The following is a 9,233-nucleotide window of genomic DNA, read 5'->3' as shown; positions in this document are numbered from 1 at the left end:
CCCCTTGACTTTACCGTGGTCTGTGAACCAAGAGCACGAGTGACATGTACCCACCCCCCCCACAAGGCCCAGAAGTGCTTATTCATCAACGCTGGCTTCTCTCCTCCTTCCTCTGCTCGTGGGAGGCTGACGGCAGTGTGTCTGCAGAGAAAAGTATTCTTTGCAGAGAAAAGCATTCGGAACACGTTTGTTATGCAAACCTCAACAGAACACCCTGGGTAAAGACGGAGGAAAAAGTCTCACCTTTTTGTAAGAGTCTCAAAAGTCACACAGTGTTATTTCCTATCCTCAAATATTTAAACAGAGTTTAGAGACTTAAATGCATGTTTTCTTCTTCTGAGAGCGTCCAGGATCTGCTAGTTCCTGGTCCGCGCAGGTGGAGCTGTTCTGCTGAAATGTTTTTTTCTCCTCTGACTTCCTGAAATGGGTTTGCTTAACAAAATTGGTTGGTGGAGCTTAGCATGTATCCGTGGCAAGCTTGTGGGAAGTCCGCTGGGGTCGCGGCATATCCCGTGAGCACGCACACGGCAGGCTGATCCCAGACCCGGGACGCGGACCCTCTGTACGACCCCCTGGCTCTGGGACCACACCGGCCAGCTTTGGGGACAGCCACACATAGCTGCACCCTGGTCCTGTGGGAGGACGGGACAAGCACCAAGGTCTGTGAGGAAAGAGTAATTTGAGAAGGATCCAATTCCCGAGGCTGCGCTCTTTGCAGCTCTCCATTTCAAATTGGATTTTTCTTTGAGGATGTGGTCTTCAAGGACAGATCATCATCTGTGTGTTTTCTGTGGAGGCTCCCGGGAGCCTCGTGGTGAAATCAGACCAGAGAAATGAAGGAAGGAGCAGATGGGCCATTTTCCAGTTCAAGCTCAAGTGGGTCTCAAGGAGAAATACAACACAATCAGACATCATCTGAAATGTCATCTCCAGAGCACACACTCAAGTGGTTTCCATGTAGAGGACACGAGTCCTTTGGTAAAGCACCCGGCGGTGAAATGGAGCTACCCCCGGCCGCACTTCACTGGACTAGGCTGAGGGATGGTAGTGAGGGTGTCCCATGCCGGGCTATGGACCGAGTGCTGCCCCCAAATTAATTCATTCCCTGTGGCGTCTGCGTTCTCAGCCTTCATGGCTTCCTGGATTCGAGGCTCTCTTCTACGCCAGAGCATTTCTGCTCATTCCCCACCATCTCACTGGTTCACGATTCCACGCCCACCACAGGTGTCTTTCTTCCATGCCGCCATATTGGTTGACCCAGGAGCCAGGGCCTGCTTTCAGAGAGCTCATGGTCGGCTGTGTGGTTGGCACGGGGAGTGGGAAATTAAAAACTTCTCATGGGATCAAATTCTCACGTCCTTGAAAAATAAGACAAAAAGTTAAGGAGTGCGACCATCAGGATATGAGCACGGTAAGTGACACACTAAGCAACGTCTGGGCAAAGGCTTCCGGTCTGCACTCTCAGGAGAAGGACTCACCCACCTCGTGGTGAGGCCTCTCTGTGCACGAGAGTCCTGAACACTCTGGAAGGGGCACGGGCAGATGGCAGGCCCTCTGTGGACGGGGTGGACCCTGCTGTGAAGACCTCCTAGCTCACTCACGGTGGTGGAGGAGACACTTAGGCTGGCACGTTGGGAGCTGTCATTGCTGACAGCCGGGGGAAGGGGTCAGGTGCAGGGATCAGCATGCACAAGGGTCCTGGGGCTGCGATTATAGCATAGATAACGGGAGGAAGGATGGGATAGAAGAGGCAGGGGAGGCAGTCTGGGTTACCCCGGACAGGCTGGTGGGGAGAAAGCCACCCAAGGAGGGAAGCCAGCCGGGGTCCCATAGCTCCGTAATGGCAGTGGAGAGTAGGGAGCTGGTCTGGATGTGGTTTGGAGGTGGAGTTGGCCAGCTTTGCTGATATGGTGTCAGAACACTACACATTTAATTCTGGGCGGCCGTTCTCGCGAGCCCTGGAATGGGGGCTATTGGCGAGGGGTGGGCAGGTCAAATTAAAGGACAGAATGGGACCTCAGTGTTGATGTCATCCTTCTGGTCCTCCTCTGTGGCTCTGTGTGGCTACAGACAGGGATTCATGTCCTAGGGTCGTCATCATAAAGTATTAATAGATAACCCTCACCCCCTTTTTTTGGCCATTTTACTTTTCTGGAAATATCCTCCCGAGCCGCTGCAGAGGAAGTCTCCACAGGGCCCGCCGGCCGCTGGTCCGAGGGCGAGCGCTGTGTGGATGCTGAGTAAGGGCCGCCGAGGACATACGTATCCTAGTGCTTGGAGCCTCTGAACACGTCCCATCAGTCAGCAAGATTTCCTTTGGAGAGGGCATCAGTGTAGGGATCTTGAGATGGACAGACCATTCTGGATTACTGGGTGAGCCCCAGCCACCAGGGTCATTAGCCAAGAGGGGCATAGACCCGGAGCTTGTACTCTGGGGATGGACGAGGCGTCATGGAGCGAGGACGGCACTTTGACTATTGCTCAGTGAAACAGACCTGGGGCTTCTGGCCTCCAGAATCGGAGATAACACATCCATGTCATTTGATGCCACCATGTGTGTGGCAATTTACTCCAGCTGGCAAAGGACGTGAGACACCAGCCTGCAGGGCTGCCGTGACCTGGCTGCTCTGGACTCCGTGTCTCATGGGATGTTCTGCTCTACGCCGCCCCAAATCTCTCTCCTTGCTTCTTCTCCACCGACTTCAATTCTTAATCAAGGATTACGTATTGTCCTTTCCCCCAGCAGAACGAGATGATCTCAGCTGATTTCTGTTGTTTGGGATGGGTGTGAAATCAGCATCTTGTCCCCCAGGTAGCTATACGCTGGTCCTGAAGTCTGGACGATAATCAATAACGTGATCATCCGAGGAGCTGATCAGCTGATAGAGCACTCTATGCTCCCAGCTTGCTGGTGATCAGAGTGTGGGACGGGTGGCCCCGGGGACACAGGGAGCAGACTGCTGACGGATTTTATCACAATGCTGAGTCAGCAAATCAATTCGTGGGTCACAGGCATTGACTAGACGTTGGTGGCTTTTATTGCTTTTGTTAACTGACTGGATGACATGACACAAAATTCATTGATTCCCTCTGTGTCTCTTTACTAAGGGCCAGCCCTTGTCAGTTACAGCGTTTGGACCCTGGAGTGTGGAGAGGGAGCAAAGTCGTGGCGCCTGATCCCGGGGGGCTTCCGTCTCACGGAAGTCACTCACGCCAGTGCCTGCGGCGGGCGGGAGGGAGGAGCAAGGCAGCCTGGGGCGGGGCTCAAGGCTTCCCTGCAGACGTGGTGGAGGACCTGGGATGTGAGGCGGGGGAGGCAGAGGGAAGCACGTGGGGGAGACCATGGGGGCAAGCCTGGCACACAGGCGAGGGTGTGGGGCTCAGCTGTGCAGCAGGGACAGGTGTCTCTGATCCATCCGCGAGGCCAGGACAGTGTTAGGCAACAGGCCCACAATCAGAGCCTGCCTCGGGGATGCCAGGGAAGGACGTCCCTGAGGGATGGGGTCCCCCAGCAGCAGGCTGTGTGAATGGCACCAGGAGGGCCCGGGTTGAGTGCAGAAGGTGAGCTCTCTCCCCCCCATCAGTCCCTCTCTGCTATGGAGAGCCTCTGAGGTGGTTGTGCCATCCTCTGGGCTGCCACGTCCGGGTGGTGCCTTTGGCCAGAGGACGCTTCCTTGGGGAGGGCTGCGGATGTGGGTCCCCTAGCAGCTGGGTGATGGGGGGTTCCGGGGGGCACCAGCAGCGCCTACTGAGGTCAGAATCCAGGATTAGGGGTGAGTGGTGGGGCTTCTGCAATGGGAAGGATCGCTCTGGCTGGAGTGGAAAAGGAGCAGCAGGTATGACAGCAGACGGCAGACTTGGCTTGACGGGCGCTCGCCACGCACAGGGGGAGGTCCAGGTGCGAGGGGGGGGATTGCCAGAGGCTTCAATAAGGTCAGATGTCCTGGCATCACGAGGCAGACTGGCCATCGCGCTGGGGCAGCGAGCATCAGGGAGGCTCCGAGTGAACGGATCGATGCAGCAGGGGCAAGTCTCGGAGACACTGCACGCGTGTGCGGGCAGCCTGGATTTCCAGGTGCTACTTGGTTGCGCTGGGAGTGTGCTCCGTTCTAGGTAGCAGTCAGCTCCACCTGCAGAAGTGTCCAGCCCCCAGACCCGCTCCCCCTGCACGGCTGCCGACTTGGCCCGAGAGACTCAGGATGAGTGTGAGTGTGTGTATGTGAATGTGAGTGTGTGCCTGTGTGCATTAGGGCAGGTGAGAGTGTGTGTGACTGTGAGTGTGTGAGCTTTGAATGCACTGGTTGCCGGGTTCACCCCAGCAGGTCAGCCCTTCCCTGACAGCAGAAACAGATCAACTGGCCAAATCTCGTGGCTTCACCAGCTGTAATTAAAGTCAACGTTGCGCTCGTGTCGAATCAAACAGGAGTGTTCTGACGGGCAAGCAGGGGCCCCTCCCCAGGCGTGACTGTCAGGGACCCGGCCCCTTCCATCTTACGGGTTCTCTGTCTTCACTACGTGCCTGGAAGGGGGGACAGACACGGTGCGGACCCCTGGGGCAGCAGGTCCCCGACGGCGGGCCCACGCGCGTGCGCACTGTGAGGAGCCACCAGCCGTCCCCCCGACCTCCTGGCCTTCACTCAGTGGGAGCACGCCTAAGCCAACACAAAAACCAGATCTGGTCGTCACGGCACCCATCCAGGTGACGGACGTCAGGGCCATCCTCGCGGGTCTATTTGGTGGGTCCCCTCACTCCCTGTTCTGTTTTCCGTCGTTTCGGGCACCTGCAGTCAGCTGTGGTTCGGAAGCACCTAGATGACCCTCCTTCTGACATATGGCTAGGAGGTGGGCAGGGACCTCCCCGCAGGTCGCTGTGCCCACGCCGCCCACCTCCTTCACCTCGTCTCCCGGGCGCTTTACCCCATCCCCGTCATCACAAGAAGACAAGGGGAGCACGATGAGATATTTCAAAGAGAGAGCGCAGTCCGCAGCTTCTGTTGTAGGATCCTGTTTCCATTGCTCTATTTGTTGTTATAGTTACTGTTCCTAATGTCTTACTCTACCTCATTTATTCATTTATAAACTTATTTTATAAATTTATGAGTGAAACCTAGCATATAGGGGTTCGGTACTATCCTCAGTGTTAGGCATCTGCGGGGTGTCAGGGAGTGCCCCGTACCTCCAGTACTGACGGCGTGGGCAGCCGGGCTGTCCAAACACCTTGTGCTTCACCCCTCTGTGGCGTCGAATGTAAAGTTCCTTCTTGCATCGTGCTGTTCCCTTCCCAGGAGCTGCTCGTGCTCCCTGAGCACGTTTCTTACCTGTCCCTCCTTATAGAGCGTCATGCTCCTCTCTGGACTCAAGTCTGGTCCAGTGCCTGTAAACATTTGGTGCCCAGCGGATTTCTATGACTCACACACCATGCAGGTCTGTCCCGGGCCCCGGAGCCTCTGCTCCTGCTTCTGTTCTTCCAGGTGAGAGCAGTGAGCGCAGACGGTGGCGGGTCCTCCCGGCGGACGGTGATGAGAACTGGCCACCACTGGAGGCCGTTGGGAAGCTGAAGCCGTGTGGAGTCCTTGTCCTGTATGAGGTAGCTGAGCTTTCTGGAGCTGACAGGAGCCCCATGCCTGAAAAGGGAGGTGGGTGGATGGGATGTTAGGAAGCTTTCTGAGCATCTCACACCTTCTACCCCGGTGTCTGTCACGCAGGTGGCTGGGGACAGAGCATTGTCAGCCCAGGGCTGTCAAGGTGAGGTGGAGGGACGGCGGCAGCAGCCAGTGACCCTGTTGGACCTACTGAATCACGAATTTGCCTTCTAACAAGCTCTCCGGGGCATTCTGAGGCCCGCTAGTTTGAGAACCACTGACCTAGAATTTGGTCCATTGTTGCCATTCTATTATCTGCATTTAAGCCTTGTTGCATGATTGTTCAGCATCGACTGTGCAAACAGCACTGCAACGGGCTCCAGAAGGACCGAGATGAGGCAGCGTCCTTGGCTTTGAAGGCCATACATCCTAGGGGAGGGTGGCCAGCATGGGACGCTGATTGCACAGGGTCAGGGTCATAAAGGGGCAGTGTGGTCCCTGTGGAGCAGAGGGAAAGAAGCCATATCTCCTGGGGCACCACAGGATGGAGGCATTGTGAGGGGGTGTGCGTCTTGCTCCCCACACGACAGCCAGCAGGCTCCTGTTGCTGCAACTCTACGCTAATGGCGGGGCTACACGGCCGTGTCTGGAAGAAGGGGCTTCTGCGCAGAGCTTTGGAGGAGGAAGAGCAGTCATTCGGGAGATCTGGGGCACGCTGGGTGGGAGGGGTGAGGGGTGTAGGGTGTGGGGTGGGACCTGGCCACTCGTGCTTGGTGGAGCCGCCGCCCCCAGACAAGAAACATCCGCAGATGTCGTGTGAACATGAAACCAGCCTCCACTGCATCCCTCAGGGGGAGCCGGGCCTCGTTTGTCGAAAAGCACCCTTATCCTAATGCATCTTGCTGTGGGTGCGGAACACTGACTTACATCCCTGTGGCCAGACCAGCTCTCAGAGCCTTAAGACCCCGAGCAGGTGTGGTTGGGCACCTGGGTGGGTAAGTGGGCAGGGGGCTGGGAAGGAGGCAGCTCTCAGCGCAGGGGCGGGGAGAGAGGGGGTTCCCCAGGAGGTGCTGGAAGCAACACGGCAGCCAACCAGCCAGCCAGGGGCCGGCAGGGTGATGTCCCTGTTCACCCCCATAGTCTGGACACCTGGTCCAGTCTGTTTACACTCGCGATGCAAGGTTTACAAGAAGCCCCCTGAGCTAGATTTGCTCTCCGCGGACCAGAGCAGCACTGTGGCATAAACAACCCCAGCGATCCATTTCCTGGATATCCTCTCCCCGCGTGCACCAGGTTCAGCAAAACCGAAGACGCCTGCCTCCAGGAGAAAGCCTTCCTTGGACCTTATGACCCACTTTTATGGGCCCGGCGATGTGGGTTCTGACCCCGTGGATTGCGTTCTTGTCCATCACGTGACCCAGGCCAAGCCCAGTCTGCAGACTCTGGGCTCTGGGCTTTGATGCTTTTTGAAGGCTGAGTGCAAACGGCGGCTCTTAAAAACACACAGTTAATTATTCTCCAAGCTGGGAGCCAGGATTTGCACCCCCGGGAGGGCTGACTGTCTTGCGGCATCCGCCACGACATCTGGCCCTTGGCAGGGTTTCCGGGACATGCAGGCGGCTGCTTCTTTCTTTCCATTCCGGAAAAATGCTGGGGTCCTGACCACCTCCACAGCTGTGGGGGGACGGAACACCGTGGTCTGGGGCCTTCCACCCTCAGATCTCGCTGTGGATGAGACACTGGGCTGGGGTTCTAGGGCCGGCCCCCCCACCTTGGATCTGGTACCTGCTGCATCCCTTCCCTTCTCCGGACATCTGTCCACTGCTGGCTTGGAGGTGTGTGGGAGGCAGCTCCCTCTGGGCCCCAGCACGGGGCAGAGGGCAGGTTTAATCTTCCCCCCAACTGGGTTGCCTTGTCGGTAACAGTCACAGCCCCACAAGCAGCCAGACCTCATGGGGAGCCGACCCAGCTCTGGGAAGCATCTTGGACACATGGCTCTTCTTCTCCGAACAGCATTTCCTCTCCAGGAGGGATGCGTCATCCCAGGAAAGATGCCCAGGGCCTGGTACACCGGCACTCAAGACACGTCTGTTATCGGCGTCACGCCCCGAGGCCTGGGAGGCCTGCTGCTGCTTCCTGCCCTCCTCTGATCAAGTTGCTGGACTCCAGGATGCCCCTGGGCCCACAGGGAGGTCAGTGTGGGGGGAACCTGAGGATGCTGTTTCTGCTGGTGATTATGGGAACGAAGTTTGGGGTCAGGAGGAGAGGGGGTGGCTCTGGCTCCTGGGGTGCTTTTCTAGTCCTGGGTGGCCACAGGGAGATAGTATTAGTAGTTCTTGGCAAGAAACGAGTAACTTGCAGCCTCAGGAAGTGGGTATTGTTGTATGAAACACACAGGCTTTCCACCCCGACGCGGAATCCAACATCACAAACTACAATCCTCCGGCACCGTTGTCTCCCTGTGGAAATGCGTGGCTTCTGCGGACAGGCAGAAGGAAGACAAAGCCATGGAGAGAGGACCAGCGTGTCCCAAGTTCCGGATCCCGTCTCCAGACACACAAGCCTCCGTGTGGAAAAGGAGGTGCCTGTGCAGTGCACGGCCTTGGACACTGGGACAGATGGTGAGTGGCTGTCCAATTGTCCATGCAGGGTGGCTGGCATCGGTCCCGGCCCTGGACAGACCCACCTGGGCAGGGGTGCTGAGGCCAGGGCCTTCTCCAGTGGGGGAAGAACGGGGCTGGGGCCCTGCAGGGGTTCCTGGGGAGGCTGAGGCAATAGGGTGTCCCGGCCCCAGCATGTCCCTTGCCCAGCAGGCTGGCGCGGGAGCGCGGGATCTGTGGGAGGCCTTGTCAGGTGCTCGGTGAGGGGGTTACGGGGGATGGAACATGGCGAGTTTTGTCCTCTGTTTCTGCTGGGGTGGAAATGACCCAACGGTGTCCCTGGGATATAAAAAGGGCATGTTTTGATCTCAGTTTTGTGTTTATAAAATGCAAAGGAACTGAGTCCCCAGGGATAGTGTTTCAACGCACCCTGGGAATACTGCAGTCCGCGTGGGATGGTGTTCTTGATGAACACCTAGCTCCCCATCCTGAATGCATGAAGGATACTTTCTTTCCGGGACATGGGACCAGGTTCGTACAGAACGCCGTGAAGATTCGTTAGATGACTGCAAGAGATTGAGTTTGAAATGTCACCAGTCATGTTGGATCCTTTGGGGCTCATCCTGCAAATAAATTTTGGATTTTGAAACTGGCGGTGTGTGTATTCCCAAGGGAGGAGAAACGGGCCTTTGTAAGGAAGCCAGGGCACCGTGCCTCAGGTTTGGAGAGTGCTGGCTGTGCTGTGCTGTGACAGAGCGGTCACAGATCCCGCCTTAAGTCACACCCCACACCGGGATCCCGTTCTGTGCACGAATGGCATCCAGGTGAAGGGGACCAGGAGGAAAGGGCACTGGAGACCAAGAGGAAGAATCCGGTCTGGCCATTCAGAGCATTGTGACAGTGATGGGGCCCAGATGGCAGGGGGTAGGAGACGTGTGATGGAGTTTCAGGAGGCTTTTCTTCATGGACTCATGGCCAGGACAAAGCTTGAGTGGACACAGCTCTGCTCGGGCTGACCACCATGTTGTCCTTCAGGGATGTGGCTCGGGGC

General features: G+C 57.0%; 1 long non-coding RNA gene across 1 annotated transcript; it reads left to right on the top strand.

The window, feature by feature from the left end:
* Positions 1 to 6,737: 6,737 nt before the first annotated feature.
* LOC125084110 (uncharacterized) lies at positions 6,738 to 8,822 on the top strand. The gene is made up of 3 exons (XR_007122477.1): positions 6,738 to 7,417; positions 7,610 to 7,774; positions 7,980 to 8,822. It is a non-coding gene; the product is annotated as an uncharacterized LOC125084110 (long non-coding RNA).
* Positions 8,823 to 9,233: the final 411 nt, after the last annotated feature.

The sequence above is a fragment of the Lutra lutra genome, chromosome 13 (assembly GCF_902655055.1).
Source record: "Lutra lutra chromosome 13, mLutLut1.2, whole genome shotgun sequence".
NCBI lineage: Eukaryota > Metazoa > Chordata > Mammalia > Carnivora > Mustelidae > Lutra > Lutra lutra.
Note: the sequence above shows the minus strand (reverse complement) of the source record. Positions and strands in the feature narration are given on the sequence as shown.